This window comes from Eriocheir sinensis, chromosome 6 (genome assembly GCF_024679095.1).
Source record: "Eriocheir sinensis breed Jianghai 21 chromosome 6, ASM2467909v1, whole genome shotgun sequence".
In the NCBI taxonomy this organism is placed as follows: domain Eukaryota; kingdom Metazoa; phylum Arthropoda; class Malacostraca; order Decapoda; family Varunidae; genus Eriocheir; species Eriocheir sinensis.
In genome coordinates, this window is record NC_066514.1 from 3024700 (window position 1) to 3049699 (window position 25000).

At 45.0% G+C, this 25000-nt stretch overlaps 1 protein-coding gene across 50 annotated transcripts in view; it reads left to right on the forward strand.

The window, feature by feature from the left end:
* The window catches only part of LOC126988490 (proline-rich protein 36-like), a 150672-nt gene that overhangs the window by 98200 nt on the left and 27472 nt on the right, over positions 1-25000 (forward strand). Inside the window, exon 1 of one of the 50 annotated variants that reach the window (XM_050846694.1) lies at positions 15110-15167. The exons of 45 other annotated variants lie outside the window; for them this stretch is intronic. The gene's annotated coding sequence lies outside the window, so the exon portion shown is untranslated. 4 more of the 50 variants (XM_050846676.1, XM_050846654.1, XM_050846665.1 and 1 more) reach the window with 4 other exon arrangements.

Below are 25000 nucleotides of genomic sequence, written 5' to 3' on the forward strand. Positions count from 1 at the left end.
GGTGTGTTCAGTAAAGCGGGTGTTGGCTGTGTGGTGTGTTCAGTAAAGCGGGTGTTGGCTGTGTGGTGTGTTCAGTAAAGCGGGTGTTGGCTGTGTGGTGTGTTCAGTAAAGGGGTGTTGGCCGTGTGGTGTGTTCAGTAAAGGGGTGTTGGCCGTGTGGTGTGTTCAGTCAAGCGGGTGTTGGCTGTGTGGTGTGTTCAGTCAAGCGGGTGTTGGCTGTGTGGTGTGTTCAGTAAAGCGGGTGTTGGCTGTGTGGTGTGTTCAGTAAAGCGGGTGTTGGCTGTGTGGTGTGTTCAGTCAAGCGGGTGTTGGCTGTGTGGTGTGTTCAGTAAAGCGGGTGTTGGCTGTGTGGTGTGTTCAGTCAAGCGGGTGTTGGCTGTGTGGTGTGTTCAGTAAAGCGGGTGTTGGCTCTGGTGTGTTGACTTTCATGCAACATTTCATCAACTCAAAATCATTCTGGTGAGAGTTGTGTTGTGTTAAGTGTTGTGTTTTGTTGCTGGGTTGGGATGCAATCGACAACATTTTAACTTCCCAGGAAACGCAAAACTCGTGTGTTACTGTGTGTTAGTGTTGATTGGGTCCTTCAAACAACACCGTACCAGCATTTGACAGGCTGTATATGTGTTACTTGTGCCCTTGTGTTGCTTCCTTTACTGCAAAAAAAAAAAAATAAATAAATAAATAAATCACACTTATTAGACAGAGTGGGTATATGTTGCTGCTGTCTCGTGTGTGTTTGTTGGTGGTTTACATAATTTCACCCTTCCTCCTCCTCCTCTTCTTCCTCCTCTTCCTCCTCCTCCTCTTCTTCCTCCTCCTCCTCCTCCTCCTCCTCCTCCTCCTCCACCCACAACATAACTCTGCCTCTCGAAGCCTCCCGCTGCGTCAGAGGAGATTGGGGCGAGGGATTAGAGGGAATATACCTCTCTCTCTCTCTCTCTCTCTCTCTCTCTCTCTCTCTCTCTCTCTCTCTCTCTCTCTCTCTTCCCTCCCCTCTCAGGACATCCACTAATGGTTATTGGAAGGGCAGGGAGACGAGAGAGAGAGAGAGAGAGAGAGAGAGAGAGAGAGAGAGAGAGAGAGAGAGACAGACAGACAGACAGACAGACAGACAGACAGACAGACAGACAGACAGACAGACAGACAGACAGACAGACAGACAGACAGACAGACAGACAGACAGACAGAGAGAGAGAGAGAGAGAGAGAGAGAGATGTAATTTTATCCCGTCCAGTCTGTCGGGATAAAAAAAAACCGCGTCTTTCCGTTCAACACACACACACACACACACACACACACACACACACACACACACATGGACGCACACGGCTAATTGAAGACCAGAACATGCGCACACACATACCCTTAGGCCTACCTCCCCTGCACGGCCTCCTCCTCCTCCTCCATCCACCTCCTCCTCCTCCTCCTCGTCCCCTTCTCTGCCATTTCTTTTCTTCTTTTATCTCGTTGTTTTTGTTTATTTTTCTTCCTTACAAAATGATGAGATACATAGATAGATAGATAGATAGATAGATAGATTGTTAAATAGATAGATAGATAAACTCATAGATAGATACGTTTTATACATACAATACATAACTATACATGAGAGAGAGAGAGAGAGAGAGAGAGAGAGAGAGAGAGAGAGAGAGAGGCTCATCTACAATTTCCTCTTCCCCTCCTTTCTTTCCCCTTTCCTTAACGACCCAACACGTCTTTTTCCTCCCCTCCCTCCCTCCCTCCCTCCTTCCCTCCCTCCTTCCCTCCCTCCTTCCCTCCCTCCCTCTCTCCCTCTTTTGGTAGCGACATAAATGACTCATCCTGAGGCAGGCGATTGATGGAGAGAGAAGGGAGGAAACGAGAGATGGAGAGAAGGAGGAGGAGGAGGAGGAGGGAGGAAAATGGCAGTGAAGGGAAAGCTTTATTTGGTGAATGAGAATTGATGCATATTGGTGTCTCTCTCTCTCTCTCTCTCTCTCTCTCTCTCTCTCTCTCTCTCTCTCTCTCTCTCTCTCTCTCTCTCTCTCTCTCTCTCTCTCTCTCTCTGTAATTATGTAGAGTTTTGATCCCTAGGGTTGTTATTTGACTTTGCTGTTGTTGTTATTGTTGTAGAAATAGGTGTTTTTATTATTATTATTATTATTATTATTATTATTATTATTATTATTATTATTATTATTATTATTATTATTATTATTATTATTATTATTATTATTATTATTATTACTACTACTACTACTACTACTACTACTACTACTACTACTACTACTACCATCACCACCACGACTACCTATAACAGCAAATACCTAACCACCACAACCATCACCCCCCCCCCCTCCACCATCACCCCCAACCATCCACCCACCACCACAATCAAATTTAGTCACACCCTCAAGTTAGTACGCCGCCTGTCTCACCTCACCTGTCCAACTACGGCCCCCCCCCCCCTCCTCCCCCCTCCCCCCATCTCTTGCCCCCCTCCCCCCCACCCCCCCGGCACACACACCTGCGTCCCCACACCTGTGCTCCGCCTCGCCCCGGAAGTCACTGTTTACCCAATTAGATGTGTTTCTCGCACGCACATTTTTTTTTTCCTTACCTTGAGGGGCGTGAGGTGCGGTGGGGGAGGGGGGGGCTTTACTCTCCTCCCCTCTTCCTCCCTCTCTCTTTTTTTCCCCTTCTTCCTTTACCGTGGTTGAGTGGTTAGTGTCCTTACCTACGAATCTGCGGGCCAAGTTCGAATCGCGTCTGGTCAGTTCTCGCGCAGCCCACCCATTTCCTTCATATCCTCCTTTATTTTTTGTTATCTCCTGTGGTCTTTTCCTTCCTCCTCCCTGCCTGTTTTCTCTCCTCCCTCCCTGGTCTTTTCCTTCCCCTGTTCCTCCTCCTTTTTCCTTCACTTTTTCCTCCCTTTCCTTACTCTCTCTCTCTCTCTACACACACACACACACACACACACACACACACACACACACACACACACACACACACACACACCCCTAATGATTCCTCTCTCTCCTTCTTCGCCACGGGAAACCAAGTCGTTAAAATCATTAAAAAAATTATTTATTGCCTAAGATTATGGTATGTGTGTACGTGTGTGTGTACGTGTGTGTGTGTGTGTGTGTGTGTGTGTGTGTGTGTGTTAGGGACAAAAATAATGCCACCTCTTACCTACATTCCTTCCCTTCCCTTCCTTTCCCTTCTCTTCCCTTCCCTTTCCTTTCCTTTCCTTTCCTTTCCCTTCCCTTCCCTTCCCTTCCCTTCCCTTCCCTTCCCTTCCTTTTCCTTCCCTTCCCTTCCCTTCCCTTCCCTTCCCTTCCCTTCCCTTCCCTTCCTTTCCTTTCCCTTCCCTTCCCTTCCCTTCCCTTCCCTTCCTTTCCCTTCCTTTCCTTTCCTTTCCTTTCCTCTCCCTGCTCCTTCCCTTCCTTTCCCATCCCATTCCCTTTTCTTCCCTTTCCTTCCCTTCCCTGGCTGTCCCTTCTCTTCCCATCCCTTCCTTTCACTTCCCTTCCTTTTCCTTCCCTTCCCCTCCCTTCTCTTCCCTTCCCTTCCCTTCCCTTCTCTCCCCTTTCCTTCCCTTTCCTTTCCTTCCCTTCCCTTCCTTTCTTCCCTTCTCTCTCCTTCTCTTGGCAAGAAAAACTTTTTGATCTGATGTAAGGTTCCGTAAAAAGCGAAGCAGAACGAAGATATTACTAAAAACACTCTCACTAAAAATACGTTCCTCCCAAATAACTTATGGGGCCAAATGAGACGAGTTAACTATTTTGGATTTGATCAAGGTTAGGTAAAATTGACTTATATGAGGAAATGACTAAAAATACTCTCCCTCAAATACTTATGGAGGCAAAAAAAAGACAAGTTAAGTTCTAAAAGATATTGAGATACGGTTTGCAGGGATCGTGAGGGAAAATAAAGGCGAAAAAAGGATTATGATTGAGTGTATAGGTTTGGGGTCTAATTTTAAAGCGAGCCAAACGCAAGATAGGGCCATTTTCTCTCTCTCTCTCTCTCTCTCTCTCTCTCTCTCTCTCTCTCTCTCTCTCTCTCTCTCTCTCTCTCTCTCTCTCTCTCTCTCTCTCTCCCTCCTTCTTTCTTTCTTTCTTTCTTTCTTTCTTTCTTTCTTTCTTTCTTTCTTTCTTTCTGTCTGTCTGTCTGTCTGTCTGTCTGTCTGTCTGTCTGTCTGTCTGTCTGTCTGTCTGTCTGTCTGTCTGTCTGTCTGTCTGTCTGTCTGTCTGTCTGTCTCTCTCTCTCTCTCTCTCTCTCTCTCTCTCTCTCTCTCTCTCTCTCTCTCTCTCTCTCTCTCTCTCTCTCCATCCTTTCCTCCCATATATTCCCTCCTCCTCCGTTAATTCCTTCATCCTTTCCTTCGCCTCTTCCTCCTCCCTTTCTCTCCATATTTACATTTCCTCTCCCAAGCACACACACATTAACAAGGCTTTCGTATAGGAGTTGTGGGCATTTTCATGGGGGTTAGTTTTAGGACCTCGGTGTAGGTAAACAGTTGATGTGGGAGGGGAAAGCGTCTTGAGTATACAGCGTACAAACTCCTCTTTTTCTACTCACTCCTATTGCCCGGGAAGGATGGTAATGTTTTTGTGGTCATTTTGAAGAACATTGAGGCGATGAGGCTTGTGTAGCATCGCCCGGGCATTGGGAGAAACACACGGGGAGGAAGCCCAACTAGGTAGCGATCAAAGTCTATATATACCAAGTCAAGTCACTCTGCTTCAAAACTGCGACCGGTACGCGCGGGAGGCGGTTTTGGGGCGGAGCAGCGGGATGACGTCACTTGAAGCCAAAAAAAGAAAATACCCGCCAGTTCAGGGGTGACTAAAGTTGGGGCCGTGTGTGCACTCTGGATGTGCATTCTCGCCTTCTTTCACAGCGCGTTCAGGCAAGCCACTGACGAAAAAATGTCTTTTTATTGTGCTATTGCGTGACTGTAATTTCAATGCCTACAAACGGCGGTGTGGGGTGTGAGGGAGGGCATGTTGAAGTGATTGATTTACCTTAGTCCGCCTTTCCTCGTTTTCTCCAAATTCCTGTATCTACATTCTCTAGTTTGGCTCCAAGCAGTGTCACGCATAAACCACGCCTCGGCCGTGTCTCCTCCCACAAACCTGCGCGTGACTTGACTTGGTGTAGATAGACTTAGGTAGCTATATCAGGCAGGCGTAGTGTTGCATTCGGGGAGTGAAAGATCAGATTAGCGGGAGACGGGGAGGGAAGGAGAGTGAGTGGTATAGCTTGGGAGTGGCTGGAAGTGAGGCAGAGTGGGGCGGGGAGTGGCTGTGAAATGACTCCATATTCTTAACAAGTTTTGACCGACAATATATGAATCGTGTCATCGTAAAGGGTGTACTTATTTACCATATCACCGCCTTCATGGGCTCGCGGGGCTATATTTTAAAACATTCATGTGCCCAATCTCACATATTTGACGTGGCTTTCATGAGAGTTTGGGTCATTTCCTTGGGTAGTTTTATGACCCTGGTGGTAGACTGACCCTTCTTCTGTACCATGAACCTAAAAACACACTCGTTAAAGTTCGACTGATCTACTTTTTGGTCTTAGGAAGTGTTTAACAATACCATCCTATCTCAGGGCTGTATTTTAAGACACCACCGCTTCTCACATCAACTATTTCTGAAGGTCAAAGAGGGGATCAATCGGGTTTTCATGAGTGTTTTTGTAGGTTCATGGCACAGAAGAAGGGTCAAACTACCACCAGGGTCATCAAACTACCCCTGGAAAGGCCTACAGCTCCTACGAAAGCCTTGTCAAATGTGTGAACTTGGGCGAGGAAGTGTTTAACAATCTGGCCATGGGGCGGTTACAACAGAAGAAGGGTCAAGCTCCCACTAGGGTCATAAAAGTACCTATGGAAATACCCAGAAAACCTACCCAAGCCTTGCCAAATATGTGTGTTTCCATGACTCCTAAAACCCCGAGACTGCCAATCCTTCCCCTCTCACCCTTTCAAATTTAAGTGGTATTCAATTTTCCCCTCGACTTAAACCCTTTAGAAAACTTACTCTCGAAAACTCAGCCGCTCCACTCCACCCCTCACCCCTCAGCCCCGCCCAGGCATTCCCCGCATCCCTTCAGCCTTCAGTGATAACGGATAACCAGCTTTTCCCCTCAATTTAAACCCTTCCGCTGAAAATTCCAAGCCTCATCCATAAGAGTCGCAGCCCATTACCGAGGGCGTGCAGGGCCATTAGCGGGTCCTTTTTCACTTAGTAGGGAACGCCAAACAGATGGGTCGTCCGCCGGTGTGTGTGTGTGTGTGTGTGTGTGTATGTGTGAGACAGCACCGAGGAGGGCGGTAATTGGCCAGCGCCGCGTATGGGGTGACGCCACATACATAACGGAGATGAGCGGGGAGTGAAAGGCAGGAACCATGGAGGTAGAATTGGTGGAGTCGACCCGGCCCGCTAATCCCATTCATTAAGATAAAACCAACGAACTGTCAAATTTACGGCCAAGAGATGTAGGTGGGCGAGCCTGGCCGAGGACCTGACAACACTTGACAACACTTGACAACACCTGACAACACCTGACAACACCTGACATCTCGCCGTAAAAATAACAGCTCGGGGGAATGCGCTTATTTGGGCTGATGTCGACTCCACCAATTGTACCTCCATGGCAGGCACCCTCTCAAACCCGTCTTGTTGAACGGGTCCGGTTCGCCTGCTTGAAAAGACCACCTTAGACATTGCTATTTGGCTTTTCATGGACTGTTTTGTGATCCTTGTGATAGTCTGACACGACCTCTGAACCCTGAACGTAAAAATCACATATGAGAACCATTAGAAAATAGCCAAAATGGTAGTTTGATACTTATAGGAATATGGGTATCGATACTTATAGGAATATGGGTATCGATACTTATAGGAATATGGGTATCGATACTTATAGGAATATGGGTATCGATACTTATAGGAATATGGGTATCGATACTTATAGGAATATGGGTATCGATACTTATAGGAATATGGGTATCGATACTTATAGGAATATGGGTATCGATACTTATATGAATATGGGTATCGATACTTAAAGGAATATGTGTCTCGATACTTATAGTAATATGGTTATCGATACTTATAGGAATATGGGTATCGATACTTATAGGAATATGGGTATCGATACTTATAGGAATATGGGTATCGATACTTATAGGAATATGGGTATCGATACTTATAGGAATATGGGTATCGATACATATAGGAAAAATGGTATCGATACTTATAGGAATATGGGTATCGATACTTATAGGAATATGGGTATCGATACTTATAGGAATATGGGTATCGATACTTATAGGAATATGGGTATCGATACTTATAGGAATATGGGTATCGATACTTATAGGAATATGGGTATCGATACTTATAGGAATATGGTATCGATACTTCTATCAATATGGGTATCGATACTTATAGGAATATGGGTATCGATACTTATAGGAATATGGGTATCGATACTTATAGGAATATGGGTATCGATACTTATAGGAATATGGGTATCGATACTTATAGGAATATGGGTATCGATACTTATAGGAATATGGGTATCGATACTTATAGGAATATGGGTATCGATACTTATAGGAATATGGGTATCGATACTTATAGGAATATGGGTATCGATACTTATAGGAATATGGGTATCGATACTTATAGGAATATGGGTATCGATACTTATAGGAATATGGGTATCGATACTTATAGGAATATGGGTATCGATACTTATAGGAATATGGGTATCGATACATATAGGAATATGGGTATCGGCACTTAGGTTCGCATGTTTGAAAAGACTCTTGTAGATGTCCCAGGGCGTTTTCATTGACTGTTTTGTGGTGTTTGTGATAGATTGACACGACCTCTGAACCTTAAGCTGGAAAATCACTCATGGATACCCGGTTAACCTTCTCTGTGGCCTTGGAAAATACTCGTCCCGTGGAAGTTGCTGCAGGCTTTTCATGAACCCGGTAGCAGCGACGGGTCAAATTTGTGGCTTTACCGTGTAGCAGCGACGGGCCAAATTTGTGGCTTTACCGTGTAGCAGCGACGGGCCAAATTTGTGGCTTTACCGTGTAGCAGCGACGGGCCAAATTTGTGGCTTTACCGTGTAGCAGCGACGCCAAAATTGGCTTTACCGTGTAGCAGCGACGGGCCAAATTTGTGGCTTTACCGTGTAGCAGCGACGGGCCAAATTTGAGGCTTTACCGTGTAGCAGCGACGGGCCAAATTTGTGGCTTTACCGTGTAGCAGCGACGGGCCAAATTTGAGGCTTTACCGTGTAGCAGCGACGGGCCAAATTTGTGGCTTTACCGTGTAGCAGCGACGGGCCAAATTTGTGGCTTTACCGTGTAGCAGCGATGGGCCAAATTTGTGCCATGATATAAACCCCCCAAAATAGATGATGCATAGACTGATCACACATGCGTTGATATATATTATGAAATGGTTTGCGTGAGTGATGATTCTTTCTCATTATTTTGCTTAGAGGGACCTTTAACCTAACCTAACCTAACCTAACCTAACCTAACCTAACCTAACCTAACGTAAGAAACACGACCCCTGCAGTTACCGGTTTAATACGGAGACACCATCAAGAATCACAGAATGAGGAATACGAAAGGTCACTACGTTTTACACCAAAGAGCAATAAATCATCAAGCTGGGTCACCAGATTTTATGAAAGAACAAGAAAACACTGTTGAACAATTAACTCGTCATTTAACCCGCGCATCAGAATATGGCAATGTCCCGTGTGTGTGTGTGTGTGTGTGTGAGAGAGAGAGAGAGAGAGAGAGAGAGAGAGAGAGAGAGAACGCACCTGAAATATAGGAAAGTTTGTGCATGACTGTGTGTGTGTGTGTGTGTGTGTGTGTGTGTGTGTGTGTGTGTGTGTGTGTGTGTGTGTGTTGGGGTCCTCATCACTACTATATCTAGGCCTAAAACGAGATCAATCGGGTCCTCACGGGAATGTTCTTAGGTTCACGGCACATAAGAAGGATCACACTACCACCAGAGTCATGCAACAACCCCTGGAAATGCCCAAAACTCCCCCAAAAAGCGTGTCAAATATGGGCCCTGGGAAGGTTTCTGGACACAGCCCGAAAGGTTTCTAGTTACCCTTCAAAATTTCCATTCTCGTTTTCTGAGGCAAGAGAGAAAACGTGGCGGTATGACAAACTTGCTTAGATTTCCTTGGGGTGTGTGTGTGTGTGTGTGTGTGTGTGTGTGTGTGTGTGTGTGTGTGTGTGTTAGGTTGCTATGTGAGGGCTAGATCGGTCACTTGGGGGTCTGATTTACCGTCCAGAAGTTACGTAAGTCAGTCTGGGTTGTTCAAGGATAAGTCATAATCGCTAATTCCCCGTAAGAATCTATTTCCCTCAAGCAGACATGACAAGGTTACTATATATATGAGGGCTAGATTAGGCACTTGGGGGCATGGTTTAACGTCCAGAAGTTACGTAAGTCATTCTGGGTTGTTAAAGGATAAGTCATAATCGCTAATTCCCTGTAAGAATCTATTTCCCTCAAGCAGACATGACAAGGTTACTATATATGTGAGGGCTAGATCAGGCACTTGGGGGCATGGCTTAACGTACAGAAGTTACGTAAGCCAGTCTGGGTTGTTCAAGGATAAGTCATAATCGCTAATTCCCCGTAAGAATCTATTTCCCTCAAGCAGACATGACAAGGTTACTATATATGTGGGAGCTAGATCAGGCACTTGGGGGCATGGCTTAACGTCCAGAAGTTACGTAAGCCAGTCTGGGTTGTTAAAGGATAAGTCATAATCGCTATTTCCCTGTAAGAATCTATTTCCCTCAAGCAGACATCGGAATTAAACACCCATTAAATGCCTATATTATGGAAAAAAATACTGCAGATGAGTGAAAAAAAGAAAAAATCCCCAAGTATTGAATGATTGACTATGATTTATTTTCTACCCCTGAGTTTGTTGTTCTTTGTAGACGGGATGGGTGACTACAACCGCCCTTCTTCCCTTGCAGGCCCCCTTCCTTCCCTTGCAGGCCGCCTTCCTTCCCTTGCAGGCCCCCTTCCTTCCCTTGCAGGCCCCCTTCCTTCCCTTGCAGGCCCCCTTCCTTCCCTTGCAGGCCCCCTTCCTTCCCTTGCAGGCCCCCTTCCTTCCCTTGCAGGCCCCCTTCCTTCCCATGCAGGCTCCCTTCCTTCCCTTGCAGGCGCCCTTCCTTCCCTTGCAGGCCCCCTTCCTTCCCTTGCAGGCTGCCTTCCTTCCCTTGCAGGCCCCCTTCCTTCCCTTGCAGGCCCCCTTCCTTCCTTGCAGGCCCCTTCCTTCCTTGCAGGCCCCCTTCCTTCCCCTGCAGGCCCCTTCCTTCCTTGCAGGCCCCTTCCTTCCCTTGCAGCCGCCCTCCTTCCCTTGCAGGCCCCCCTCCTTCCCTTGCAGGCTGCCTTCCTTCCCTTGCAGGCCCCCTTCCTTCCCTTGCAGGCTGCCTTCCTTCTCTTGCAGGCCCCCTTCCTTCCCTTGCAGGCGCCCTTCCTTCCCTTGCAGGCCCCCTTCCTTCCCTTGCAGGCCCCCTTCCTTCCCTTGCAGGCCGCCTTCCTTCCCTTGCAGGCCCCCTTCCTTCCCTTGCAGGCCCCCTTCCTTCCCTTGCAGGCCCCCTTCCTTCCCTTGCAGGCCCCCTTCCTTCTCTTCCAGGCCCCCTTCCTTCCCTTGCAGGCCCCTTCCTTCCCTTGCAGGCCCCTTCCTTCCCTTGCAGGCCCTTCCTTCCCTTGCAGGCCCCTTCCTTCCCCTTGCAGGTCCCTCCTTGCAGGCCCCCTTCCTTCCCCTGCAGGCCCCTTCCTTCCCTTGCAGGCCCCTTCCTTCCCTTGCAGGCCCCTTCCTTCCTTGCAGCCGCCCTTCCTTCCCTTGCAGGCACCCTTCCTTCCCTTGCAGGCGGCCTTCCTTCCCTTGCAGGCCCCCTTCCTTCCCTTGCAGGCGCCCTTCCTTCCCTTGCAGGCCCCTTCCTTCCCTTGCAGGCCCCTTCCTTCCCTTGCAGGCCCCTTCCTTCCCTTGCAGTCGCCCTTCCTTCACTTGCAGGCCCCCTTCCTTCCCTTGCAGCCGCCCTTCCTTCCTTGCAGGCCCCTTCCTTCCCTTGCAGGCCCTTCCTTCCCTTGCAGACGCCCTTCCTTCCCTTGCAGGCCCCCTTCCTTCCCTTGCAGCCCCCCTTCCGTCCCTTGCAGGCCCCCTTCCTTCCCTTGCAGGCCCCCTTCCTTCCCTTGCAGCCCCCCTTCGTTCCATATAACCTGACTAACCCTTTCTGGATGAGAGCATCAAATCACTTCCCTAAGCAGACCAGATAACATTAGCCATCCTCCGGCCCCATTATGCATGAAAAGGGTGTTATTTGGCGTTCCAGTCTTTTCCTGTCTCGGTTTCCTCTCGTTTTGCCTTCCCCTGACGCATTTACGCATTTGCCGTGAGGAAGAGCAAGCCTTGGTACCAAACAAGACGCGTTTAGGACACGTTTTGCTGCATGATGTTTCCGTGACCTGTTGACCTTCACTGACAAGCCACTTTGTTAATTAAGCTGTATTGTATCATTAGTTAACTCTCTCTCTCTCTCTCTCTCTCTCTCTCTCTCTCTCTCTCTCTCTCTCTCTCTCTCTCTCTCTCTCATCTATCTATCTATCTATTTATCTCAACATGCTTAGTATTTTCAACGTGTGTAAAATATATTATGTTTTAACAATACTTTTTCTCTCCACAGGTAAGTTTGTCCAAGGATTACACGTTCAGAGGGTCCAGGTTAGTGTGTGTGTGTGTGTGTGTGTGTGTGTGTGTGTGTGTGTGTGTGTGTGTGTGTGTGTGTGTGTTCTAAGTTCCGAGCACGTATCATACCGCAATCTTACGGAGTCCCCCCTATTGTCATCAACTTGCCCATTTTCTGTCACTCACGCACCGCCACAGAAAACGGAGGCTTCTTTTGAGTCCCCCCTCTCTTGTTCCTTTAGGAGGGGATGAAGGAGGAGGAGAAGGAAGAGGAGGAGGAAGAAGAAGGGCAAGAAGGAAAGTAAGATGAAGATGGAGGAGGAGGAAGAGATGAGGAGGAGGACGATTGAAAAGGACAAGAAGGAAACTGAAATAAATATAGAGGAGGAGGAGGAGGAGGATGAAGAAGAGTAGGAGGAGGAGGAGGAGGAAGATGAAGGAGCAAAGGACATAAGCAACAAGTGTTAAGCATTAGCCGTAAAAATAGATGAGGTTTTGTTTTAATGGATTTGCGAGGCTGAGCGAGGCAGTGTGTCTTAGGCGCCCCGGGGGTGAAATCAGGGCTCCACCATTACGGGATTGAGAGAGAGAGAGAGAGAGAGAGAATGATGGATTGCTGAATGAATGAATGAAGGAAAAAACGAGAAAAAATAAACGTAAAGAGAGAGAGAGAGAGAGAGAGAGAGAGAGAATGATGGATTGCTGAATGAATGAATGAAGGAAAAAAAACGCGAGAAAAAAAATAAACATGTAAAGAGAGAGAGAGAGAGAGAGAGAGAGAGAGAGAGATGGAATGCTGAATGAATGAATGAAAGGAAAAAACGAGAGAAAAATAAACAGAGAGAGAATGAAGAAGGAAGGTAAAAAAAAACGAGAAGAAAATAAAATGGAGAGAGAGAGAGAAACCCAGACCTATTACCATCTAGCATTGCGAATCCCACATTCTCAGAACACACACACACACACACACACACACACACAGACACATGCTTGGTACACTTGGCCACCGCTCAACACCTCAGGGGCGTGGTGGTGGTGGTGGGCGGGAGGGGGTTGGGGGGTCGAGGGGAAGGGGGCGGGGTGGGAGCGAATCTTAGTGAGTGGAGTGGGTGTGTCAGGCAGGGACTAGAACAGAGTTAGTAGTAGTAGTAGTAGTAGTAGTAGTAGTAGATGTTATTGTGGTATTAGGATGAGCAGCGTCAGCAATAAACAACAGCAGCAGCAAGTAGGAGGGGACACAGCAGGTACAGAAATAGGGACCCGGGTTAGCCTCGACGCTAGGAGTATTGTTTTTCATCCTTCATTCGCCTACTGTCTGCATTTTCTTTATGTTGTTAGTGTTTTCAAGATGATAGTTACAATACCAATATACTACTACTACTACTACTACTACTACTACTACTACTACTACTACTACTACTACTAATGTTTATTGTTTCCTATTGCCAGACCGAGAGAGAGAAACTGATTTTTGCCTGAGAATTATTTTAGTATGGAATTAAAAAGGCTTGGAAATTCCACTACCCTTGTTGCTGCTTGTATTAATATCTCTCTATGCTCCTGGTGTTTGCTCCTCCTTCAGTGGGATGCTCTTATAAGTGCTGAATGGTGGAGAATAAGTAGTTTTTGTAGTGGTAGTAATAGTAGTAGTATTGGTCGTAGGAACAGTAAGTAGCGGGCTTTTTTTTATATTGTTTCCTTTTTTTTGTGTGTGCCCTTGAGCTGTCTCCTCTGCTGTAAAAAAAAGTATTAGCTGTAGGTTCAAACGGCGTCATGAACCCCCATGTCCACAGGTACGCCAGGTAACACACACCTTTAATAAGACTCCCCGGTATTGTGCTTTTCATCGGCCATTCGTCGACAACGTTATCCGCCGCGGTGATGGATTGAGACGGAAATTGATATCTTTTTTTACGCACTTGAACTCTTGTAGTAAAAAAATAAATATAAAATAAACGCTGTGGCTGAAAACACACACACACACACACACACACACACACACACACACACACACACACACACACACACACACTTAACAGAAAGAAAACATTGAAAAGTATTTGCAGTTTGGGCTAAAAAAAAGTAGTCGATACCACTTATAGCGAAACCCGATATTTTAAGACTGATGACACCGATATTAGAAACCGATAACGTACGTAACACCGATATTCGAGACCGATTTTGTACATAACACCGATATTCGAGACCGATTTTGTACATAACACCGATATTCGAGACCGATTTTGTACATAACACCGATATTCGAGACCGATTTTGTACATAACACCGATATTCGAGACCGATTTTGTACATAACACCGATATTCGAGACCGATTTTGTACATAACACCGATATTAAAGACCGATTTTGTACATAACACCGATATTCGAGACCGATACCATACATAACCGATACTACATACCGATACCATTCATAACAGCGATAGCAAGACCGATACCACACATAACACCGATATTAGAGACCGATACCATACATAACCGATACTAGATACCGATACCATTCATAACACCGATAGCAAGACCGATACCACACACCGATATTTGAGACCGATACCACACAAAACACCGATACTACAGACCGATACCATACACCGACAGAAACCGATACCACAGCGCCGATAAAGGCCATATTAAAATACTAGTATCGGCATTGGTGGTGATGGTGGTGTTAGGTAAATAAGGGCAGTGTGTGTGTGTGTGTGTGTGTGTGTGTGTGTGTGTGTGTGTGTGTGTGTGTGTGTTAGCGTCGCGGTGGTGGTGGTTGTGGTGGAAGGTAAAAATAAACGACCTCCTCCTCCTCCTCCTCCTCTTCCTCCTCCTCCTCCTCCTCCTCCTCCTCCTCCTCCACTCTTAATATTTCACGCCTTTCCTGTTTTCCTTTTCACAACATTTCCTCGCTTTAATCTCATCACCAGACAAGCTTTTTTTTTCCTTTTTTTTTTCCTTTCCTACGTTTTGAGTGATGAAAACCAATCTCTCTCTCTCTCTCTCTCTCTCTCTCTCTCTCTCTCTCTCTCTCTCTCTCTCTCTCTCTCTCTCTCCAAATTTAGCCATATACAAGTATCCGTTAGTTCGTTTGTTCGTTTGTTTGTTTCTCTACTTTGTCTTGTAATATGAAAGAGAGAGAGAGAGAGAGAGAGAGAGAGAGAGAGAGAGAGAGAGAGAGAGAGAGAGAGAGAGAGAGAGAGAGAGAGATTGTTTGTATTGGTGTGCCTGTTCTTGTGTGTGTGTGTGTGTGTATGTGTGTGTGTGTGTGTGTGTGTGTGTGTGTGTGTGTGTGTGTGTGTGTGTGTGTGCGCGGCGCGGTGCCAGGCCCAGTGACCAACCCTCCACAGTCTCACTCTGGCGCTTGCCCAGTGTACATGCGTCAACTCTCTCCGTGTGTGCGTATGTGTGTGTGTGTGTGTGCGTGTGTGCGATAACCAGCAAAATGTCGGTGTCAGATAATAGCAAACTCGTAAAACATCTGAAATAATTTGATCAGAAAAGGCTATTGTGTTTTGTGTTTTGGGTGAGCGAGTATTGTGTAGAATAAGCAAAAGCAAACAATCAATGGTGATCTCAATATCTAAACAATCGCATTTCGTGTTTTTTGTTAGTGATTGTAATATGGAATAAGCTTAAAAATGATTAGTGACATCAAGACTTATATGTTTGAAAGGGGAAGTTAAATACGAGGATGTATAATCGTGAAATAGTGAAATCGGAAGAGCCAATCGCATTTCGTTGTTTTGGGTAAGTGATTGTAATATGGAATAAGCTTAAAAACAATTAGTGACATCAAGACTTATATGTTTGAAAGGGGAAGTTAAATACGAGGAAAGCAAAGACAATCTGTATAATCGTGAAATAGCGAAATCGGAAGAGCCAATCGCATTTCGTTGTTTTGGGTAAGTGATTGTAATATGGAATAAGCTTAAAAATGATTAGTGACATCAGGAGTTAACTGTTTGAAAGGGGAAGTTAAATACAAGGAAAGCAATGACAATCTGTGAAATCTGATATAGCGAAATCGGAAGAGCCAATCGCATTTCGTTGTTTTTGGTAAGTGATTGTAATATGGAATAAGCTTAAAAATGATTAGTGACATCAAGACTTGTATGTTTGAAAGGGAAAGTTAAATACAAGGAAAGCAAAGACAATCTGTGAAATCTGATATAGCGAAATCGGAAGAGCCAATCGCATTTCGTTGTTTTGGGTAAGTGATTGTAATATAGAATAAGCTTAAAAATGATTAGTGACATCAAGACTTGTATGTTTGAAAGGGAAAGTTAAATACAAGGAAAGCAAAGACAATCTGTGAAATCTGATATAGCGAAATCGGAAGAGCCAATCGCATTTCGTTGTTTTGGGTAAGTGATTGTAATATAGAATAAGCTTAAAAACAATTAGTGACATCAAGACTCATAAGTTTGAAAGAGAAAGTTTAATACGAGAGAAGCAAAGACAATCTGTGAAATCTGATATAGCGAAATCGGAAGAGCCAATCGCATTTCGTTGTTTTGGGTGAGTGATTGTAATATAGAATAAGCTTAAAAACAATTAGTGACATCAAGAGTTAACTGTTTGAAAGGGAAAGTTAAATATGAGGAAAGCAAAGACAACTTGTAAAATCTGATATAGCGAAATCGGAAGAGCCAATCGCATTTCGTGTTTCGGTAAATGAATATGATATAGAACAAGTGAAAACAACAACAACAACAGCGACATCACTCTCCCTCCCAAAATTGACATATCTTTTTTTATTTTTTATTATTGTTTTCTTTTTTTTTTTTGCCCTTGAGCTGTTTCCTCTGCTGTAAATACAAAAGAAAAGACCTACCCAGACCATTGTATTTTCGGCAAGGGAGTTTGATATATGTATAGAGAAAATGAAAACAACAATAGCGATATCAATACCTTAGTGTTTGAAAGGGAAGGTTTAAACAAAAGAGAAACGAAGATAGAAGTGAATTAAAACATCTGAGTGAAATTGAACACAAGGAAAACAACGGCAAATTTAAATTATAACAACGAAGTGGAGTTAAATTAAAGTAAAAATTAAAAATAGACCCAAATTACATCATAGATAAAATATAAGGGAAAACGAAGATAGGATTAAACTACAAGATCCGAATTAAAAAGTTAAAATACAAGACTAGCCAAGGTCACCGTACACATATTTTAAAAGGCTTTCGTATGAGTCATGGGCATTTCCAGGACGAGTTTTATGACCCTGGTGGTAGTTTGTCCCTTCTTCTGTACCATGGACCTAAAAAACGCTCCACTGGTCTCCTTTATGGCTCCCAAGTACACATGTTTTAAAAGGCTTTCGTATGAGTCATGGGCATTTCCAGGACTAGTTTTATGACCCTGGTGGTAGTTTGACCCTTCTTCTGTACCATGGACCTAAAAAACGCTCCACTGGTCTCCTTTATGGCTCCCAAGTACACATGTTTTAAAAGGCTTTCGTATGAGTCATGGGCATTTCCAGGACTAGGTTTATGACCCTGGTGGTAGTTTGACTCTTCTTCTGTACCATGAACCTAAAAAACACTCCACTGGTCTCCTTTATGACTCCCAAGTACACATGTTTTAAAAGGCTTTCGTATGAGTCATGGGCATTTCCAGGACTAGTTTTATGACCCTGGTGGTAGTTTGACCCTTCTTCTGTACCATGGACCTAAAAAACACTCCACTGGTCTCCTTTATGGCTCCCAAGTACACATGTTTTAAAAGGCTTTCGTATGAGTCATGGGCATTTCCAGGACTAGTTTTATGACCCTGGTGGTAGTTTGCCCCTTCTTCTGTACCATGGACCTAAATAACACTCATGGTGACCCGACCTATCTCATTTATGGCCTTAGAAAATACTTAAGTTATATTCTTAGACATTACATATATTTTAAAAGGCTTTTGAAGGTTAAGTTAGATACAAGGAAAAACAAGGAAGAGAAAATTGCATCATCAGAGTTAAGTAAACAAAATGACAGCGATTCCAGGACAAGAATGGTGATCACGTGAACATGGCAAGGAATGGGAATGGTGTGCCAGGGAAGGAATGGGAATGGTGTGCCTGGGAAGGAATGGGAATGGTGTGCCAGGGAAGGAATGGGAATGGTGTGCCAGGGAAGGAATGGGAATGGTGTGCCAGGGAAGGAATGGGAAGGATGTGCCAGGGAAGGAATGGGAATGCTGTGCCAGGGAAGGAATGGGAATGGTGTGCCAGGGAAGGAATGGGAATGGTGTGCCAGGGAAGGAATAGGAATGGTGTGCCAGGGAAGGAATAGGAATGGTGTGCCAGGGAAGGAATGGGAATGGTGTGCCAGGGAAGGAATGGGAATGCTGTGCCAGGGAAGGAATGGGGATGGTGTGACAGGGAAGGAATGGGAATGGTGTGCCAGGGAAGGAATGGGAATGGTGTGCCAGGGAAGGAATGGGAATGCTGTGCCAGGGAAGGAATGGGAATGGTGTGCCAGGGAAGGAATGGGAATGCTGTGCCAGGGAAGGAATGGGAATGCTGTGCCAGGGAAGGAATGGGAATGCTGTGCCAGGGAAAGAATGATAACGAAATCCCAGAGAAAGAATAGCGACAGAAAAAAAAAATAATGGAAATAACTTCGATAAGATGAACCATATGAGTAAAGATTCGTTGAACAACAAGAACTCGACCAAGCAAGGAGGAAACAGAATGGGCAACAGGATGAGTAACAGTGAATAAGGGAACAGAGAAGGTGAGTAATACTGTATAGGAAAGAAGGAACAGAGGAAACAAGATGATAAATGGGAGAAAAAAGGAGTAGGAGAAGGGAGATGAGTGTACAGAGGAGGGAAAGAGGAACAAAAGAGAGGATTAAGAGAAGAAAGAATGAACAGAGAAGCCGAGAAGATGATTGACAGAGGAATGAATGATTGAGTGAATGGAAGAAGGAATGAGAGAGAGGAGGGAAAGAGGAACAAAAGAGAGGATGAACAGAGAAGCCGAGAAAATGAATAACAAGAGAAATGAGTGAATGAAGGAAGGAATGACAGGAAGGAAGAGATAGGGACGAGGTTGTTTGTGCTGCTTTAAGAGGAAGTGAAGTATCTACAAGAGGAAGGAGGAGATAGCTGGATTCAGGATAAGGCTCATGAAGGAGAGAAGGAGGGAAGGAAGGAAACAGAATAGGCGACAGCATAATGGAGGAGGCAGGAAGGAGGTTGTTTGTGTCCCCATACTAAGAAGTGGAGTTACAGGAGGAAGGAAGGAAGGGAGGTTAGCAGGATTCAGGATAAGGCGAATTGATAAGGTGATAGCTTGCGTAGAGAAGGAAAGAAAAGAAGATTGAGAATGGCGATTTTGGTACAAGAAACAGTGAAGGAGAGGAGAAGACAGGAGGAGGATGACCACTTGCATTCTGAAGAAGGGAAAAGAGAGATGAAGATAACTCCGTTGGTGCGAGAGTTTGTGAAAGACGCGGGAAGTGAATAGATGATTTGATGACATAAGTTAAGTAGATAAAAGTTAAAGATTAGGATGACTGCGTAGATGTTAGAGGTTGTGACAGATCTCATTTGGCCACTCCTCTATAATAGCCTTCATGGGAGGAGTGTAGATGGGGTCTCTTTTCTACTTCTTGTTTTTGCCCTATATAAGCTGTTTACTCTACTATAAAAAAAGACGAATGGACAAGAGGAGGAGGAGGAGGAGGAGGAAGAGGAACAGGAGGAGGAAGAGGAAGAGGAGGAGGAGGAGGAGGAAGAGGAAGAGAAAGAGGAAGAATGAATACATAGGAATACTTAGGAAGAACAGACACCAGAAGAATAGATAAGGAAGAGGAGGAGGAGGAGGACGAGGACGAGCTACAGGAAGAAAAGTGAATAGTGAAAAACGTTCAGAAAATTAACGAAAAGTGAAAAAAAACGTTCAGGATAAGGCTATTGAGATGAGGGAATCAATGTGTTTTGAGTGCGGTAGGACCAAGGCAGGGCGGGAGAACGCGCTAGTACTAACCAGATAATAGCGAGAACTTGTACATTTTTAGTTTATCTGGCTGAGTACACAACGGGCTCAAGCTCCAGGGCATTTGAATATACTTGCGTCCCAGTGCATTACGAGAGTCCGGATTTTAACGTAAGTAAGCACGGTTTTTTCTCCGGCTCGGCAGTCACCGTGTACTTGGGAGAGGGATTTCAACGTAAGTAAGCACGGTTTTTCTCCGGGCCAGGCAGTCACCGTGTGCTTTGGGAGCCATAAAGGAGATCAGTTGGGTCACCATGAGTGTTTTTTAGGTTCATGGTACAGAAGAAGGGTCAAAATACCACCAGGGTCATACAACTACCCCTTGAAATGCCCACAACTCCTTCGAAAGCCTTTTAAAATATATGTAATGTCTAAGAATATAACTTAAGTATTTTCTATGGCCATAAATGAGATAGGTCGGGTCACCATGAGTGTTATTTAGGTCCATGGTACAGAAGAAGGGGCAAACTACCACCAGGGTCATAAAACTAGCCCTGGAAATGCCCGCAACTCCTACGAAAGACTTTTAAAATATGTGTACTTGGGATTCATTAAGAAGATCAGTGGAGTGTTTTTAGGTTCACGGTACAGAAGAAGGGACAAACTACCACCAGGGTCATAAAACTAGTCCTGGAAATGCCCACAACTCCTACGAAAGCCTTTTAAAATATGTGTACTTGGGGTTCATTAAGGAGATCAGTGGAGTGTTTTTAGGTTCACGGTACAGAAGAAGGGTCAAACTACCAACAGGGTCATAAAACTAGTCCTGGAAATGCCCACAACTCCTACGAAAGCCTTTTAAAATATGTGTACTTGGGAGCCATAAAGGAGATTAGAGGAGTGTTTTTTAGGTTCATGGTACAGAAGAAGGGTCAAACTACCACCAGGGTCATAAAACTACCCCTAGAAATACCCACAACTCCTACGAAAGCCTTTTAAAATATGTGTACTTGGGAGCCATAAAGGAGACCAGTGGAGCGTTTTTTAGGTCCATGGTACAGAAGAAGGGTCAAACTACCACCAGGGTCATAAACTAAGCCTTTTCAAATATGTGTACTTGGGAGCCATAAAGGAGATTAGTGGAGTGTTTTTTAGGTTCACGGTACAGAAGAAGGGTCAAACTACCAACAGGGTCATAAAACTAGTCCTGGAAATGCCCACAACTCCTACGAAAGCCTTTTAAAATGTGTGTACTTGGGAGCCTTAAAGAAGATTAGTGGAGTGTTTTTTAGGTTCACGGTACAGAAGAAGGGGCAAACTACCACCAGGGCCATAAAACTAGTCCTGGAAATGCCCACAACTCCTACGAAAGCCTTTTAAAATATGTGTACTTGGGAGCTATGAAGGAGACCAGTGGAGTGTTTTTTAGGTTCATGGTACAGAAGAAGGGACAAACTACCACCAGGGTCATAAAACTAGCCCTGGAAATGCCCACAACTCCTACGAAAGCCTTGTCAATACTATGTGAACTTGGACACCGAAATGTTCAAGAAATGGCCCTTACCCACCACAGACTCGAGGGTGGGCGCCGAAGCTACCCACCCAGCCTTACCTCCATCTATTCAGTTTTCTAGTCGGCCTGGAAAAAGGGTGCCGGTGCTGCTGTATTGTGCTAGAACCCGTAGAAGTAGATTTTAATTAATTTATGTATTTTCTGTACGGCGGGGACGAGATTAAGGAAAAGTCTGAGAGAGTGTGAATGGAAGACCGGCCGAGGGAAGGAAGGATTCGACAGGGGAATGATTAAGAAAGAAAACAAGGAAAATGGATTAAGAAAGAAAACAAGGAAAAGGGATTAAATAAGAAAACAAGCAAAGAAAAACAAAGAAAAAAAAGAAAACATTAAGGAAAAGGTTAAATAAAAGAGGAAAATAATGAAAAACCTGAGAAAATAAATCTGAAAAGATGACAAATTTAAAACACGAAAAAGAAAAGAGAGAAAAAAAATAACAACAGGAAATTAACAGAAGGGAAAATAGAAAAAAATTAAGGAAAAGGTTAGATAAAAAGAGGAAAATACTGAAAATCTGAGTAAAAAGATATGAAAAGGAAGATGAGAAATAAAAATAACGAATGAAAATAGAGAAAAAGGAAAAGAAAATTAACAGAATAGAGGGAAAAATATGTGAAAAATGACGCAATTTAAAAACAGGGACAGGAAAACACACCCATTAAAAAAACAAAAAACAAAAGCTGACAGATTAAAACAGGATATAAAAAAAACAACAGAAAACAAGAAAAACGAACCGAAAATTAACACGAGGAAAATAAAGAGGAAAGGAAAAGACATTGAATCCCTTAAGGACAAGTTTGGTGAGGAGGAGAGAGAAAAAAAGGGAGAGGGAGGGAAGGTGCCTGACGAGAGAGAAAAAAGGGAGGGAGAAAAAGGGTGTCAGGGTGAAGGATGAGGAGAGGAAGGGAGGGCGACAGGGGGGCAGGGGGGGGCTGTTGACGCTACCCATAACCTTGATTCGGCTCCTCCAGGGAAAAGAAAGAAAAAAAAGAAAAAAATTGAGATAGGTCTAGAAACAGTGGTAGTAGTAGTAGTAGTGGTAGTAGTAGTAGTAGTTGTAGTAGTAGTAGTAGTAGTGGTAGTGGTAGTAGTAGTAGTAGTAGTAGTAGTGGTAGTAGTAGTAGTAGTAGTAGTAGTAGTAGTAGTAGTAGTAGTAGTAGATAGCCTTCATAATCCCTACCACCACCATCATCACCATCACCACCACCACCATCACCACCACCACCACCACCACCACCACCACCACCACCACCACCATTTATATTTTTATTCAGATTTTACAGCGAAAGAAAAAAAATGGTTGGACGTTTTAACCGAATGAAAATATATTGAGGGAGATTTTTATTTTTTTTGTGTGTAGCTTAGCATATAAAATTTCTCTCTCTCTCTCTCTCTCTCTCTCTCTCTCTCTCTCTCTCTCTCTCTCTCTCTCTCTCTCTCTCTCTCTGTGACTCATCAGTTCAGGGAAGGAGTTGCAATGGACAGCGTGAGAGAGAGAGAGAGAGAGAGAGAGCGAGCATAAATGAGGTTAAATAATTTTTGTTCTGTCTGTCTCCTAATTTGTCTTGTTTGTTTGTTTGTTTGTTTGTTTGTTTGTTTGTGTGTGTGTGTGTGTGTGTGTGTGTGTGTGTGTGTGTGTGTGTGTGTGTGTGTGTGTGTGTGTGTCTGTGTGTCTCTCTCTCTCTCTCTCTCTCTCTCTCTCTCTCTCTCTCTCTCTCTCTCTCTCTCTCTCTCTCTCTCTCTCTCTCTCTTCATCCAGGAACCGCACTTTTCCTACATTCAGAGAGAGAGAGAGAGAGAGAGAGAGAGAGAGAGAGAGAGAGAGAGAGAGAGAGAGCTTACGTCAGCACTGTGAGAGGATTGGGTATAGGCGTCCAGACCTCCCCCCTCCCTTCCCTTCCCCCACTTCAGCGCTGTTATGGGTGAGTGGGAGGGCGCGGCTGGGAATAGGGCTGAACGTGGTAGTAGTAGTAGTAGTAGTAGTAGTAGTTGTAGAAAAGGCAGTTTGTCACAGTTTCAAGCTCAGCGTTTCGTAATATATTCCAGCGTCAGCAGCTCAGCATTCTGTACTTAGGTGTTAGTCAGCAACTCAGCACTCTTGGGTCGTGCTTAGACTACTCAGCACTCATTATCATCACCTTTTTTTATAGCAGAAGAGTCAGCTCAGGGGCATAAAAAAAGGAAACATTATAAAAAAAAGCCCGCTACTCTCTGCTCCTACAAAGACTGGGTCCCCTACAGCACATGAGGGATATTGGATGATTGTCTATTGTGTTTTTATCTATAACAAAAATATTGGATGGTAGTTGGCCCCCAGCCCGTCATGGCGCAGGCAAGTGTTTATAGTGGCGCCATCTTCTCTTGGCTCATGCTGCCCCCCGGAACTCCTTCTTGATTCACTTGGACGGTTTCCTCTAGAGTCCGGGTTGATGGGTGGTCTTCAGGACAGCATGTGGGTAGTTTTAAGCCACTCGGCGGTGACTGGAAAATCCCCGGTGGTAGCGTGGGGATTCGAACCCGCGTCGTCCATCACGCGGTGAATGTGGGCCCAGCACGCTACCACTCAGTCACCGTCTACCTTATATAAAAAAAGTCTTTCATAGGAGTTCAGGACATTTCCAGGGCTAGTGGTAGGGCATTTCCAGGGCTAATTCCAACCATACAAGGCTTTCGTAGGAGTTCAGGGCATTTCCAGGGCTAATTTTATGACCCTGGTGGTAGTTTAACCCTTCTTCTGTATCATGAAGCTTAGAAAACACTCATTAGAAACCGATTGACCTCCCTTACGACCTCTGGAAATACTTGACGTGAGAAATGGAAATGTCTAACAATAAAACCTTGATAGAAAACGTGGCGCGGCGGCGAACAAGACATAGAAAACGGGAGGCGGGGTGCGGCTAGTCGAGGCGCAGCAAATAACAGGTTGTTTTGACTCCCCCTGATTGGGATAATGGACTCGCCCGCCCTGAAAGCCGGCTCTCTTTTTTTTTTAAGTCACCGATGAAAATTTGATGAGACGAGAAGATAATGGAAATAGCGGGGAGACTTATGGAGACTAAGCTGATGGGAGGAGGAGGAGGAGGAGGAGGAGGAGGAGGAGGAGGAGGAGGAGGTAAAGAAGACGTGGAGGAGATGGCAAGCTGCAAGGAAGGAGGAGGAGGAGGAGGAGGAGGAGGAAGGAAAAGAGAAGGAAAGAAAAATAAGGAAAGGAAGAGAGGTTGGGGGAGAGGTGGGAGAGAAAAAGGGAAGGGGAGGGATTTGAAGGGTTGAGTTAGGATAGGGAAGGAAGAGGAAGGAAGGGAAGGGAGGAGAAAGGAAGGGGAAGGAAGGTGACGAAAGGGAAGGGGAAGGAAGGGAAGGGAAGGGAAGGGAAGGGGATTGAAGGGTTAAGTTGGGATAGGGAGGGAAGAGAAAGGAAGGGGCTGGAAGGGACGGGCAGGGAATTGAAGGGAAGGGAAGGGAAGAGAATGGAAGGGAAGGGGAAGGAAGGGAGGAAGAAGGAAGGGAATGGAAGGAAGGAAGGAAGGAAGGAAGGAAGGAAGGAAGAAGGGAAAGGTGTGTGTGTGTGTGTGTGTGTGTGTGTGTGTGTGTGTGTGTGTGTGTGTGTGTGTGCGTGTGTGCGCCAGGTGTTCTGTAGGTAAATAAACAGGTATAAACAGAGAGAGAGAGAGAGAGAGAGAGGAAAATATGTCAAGTGGGAGGAAAGAAGCCACTTGAGACTTATCT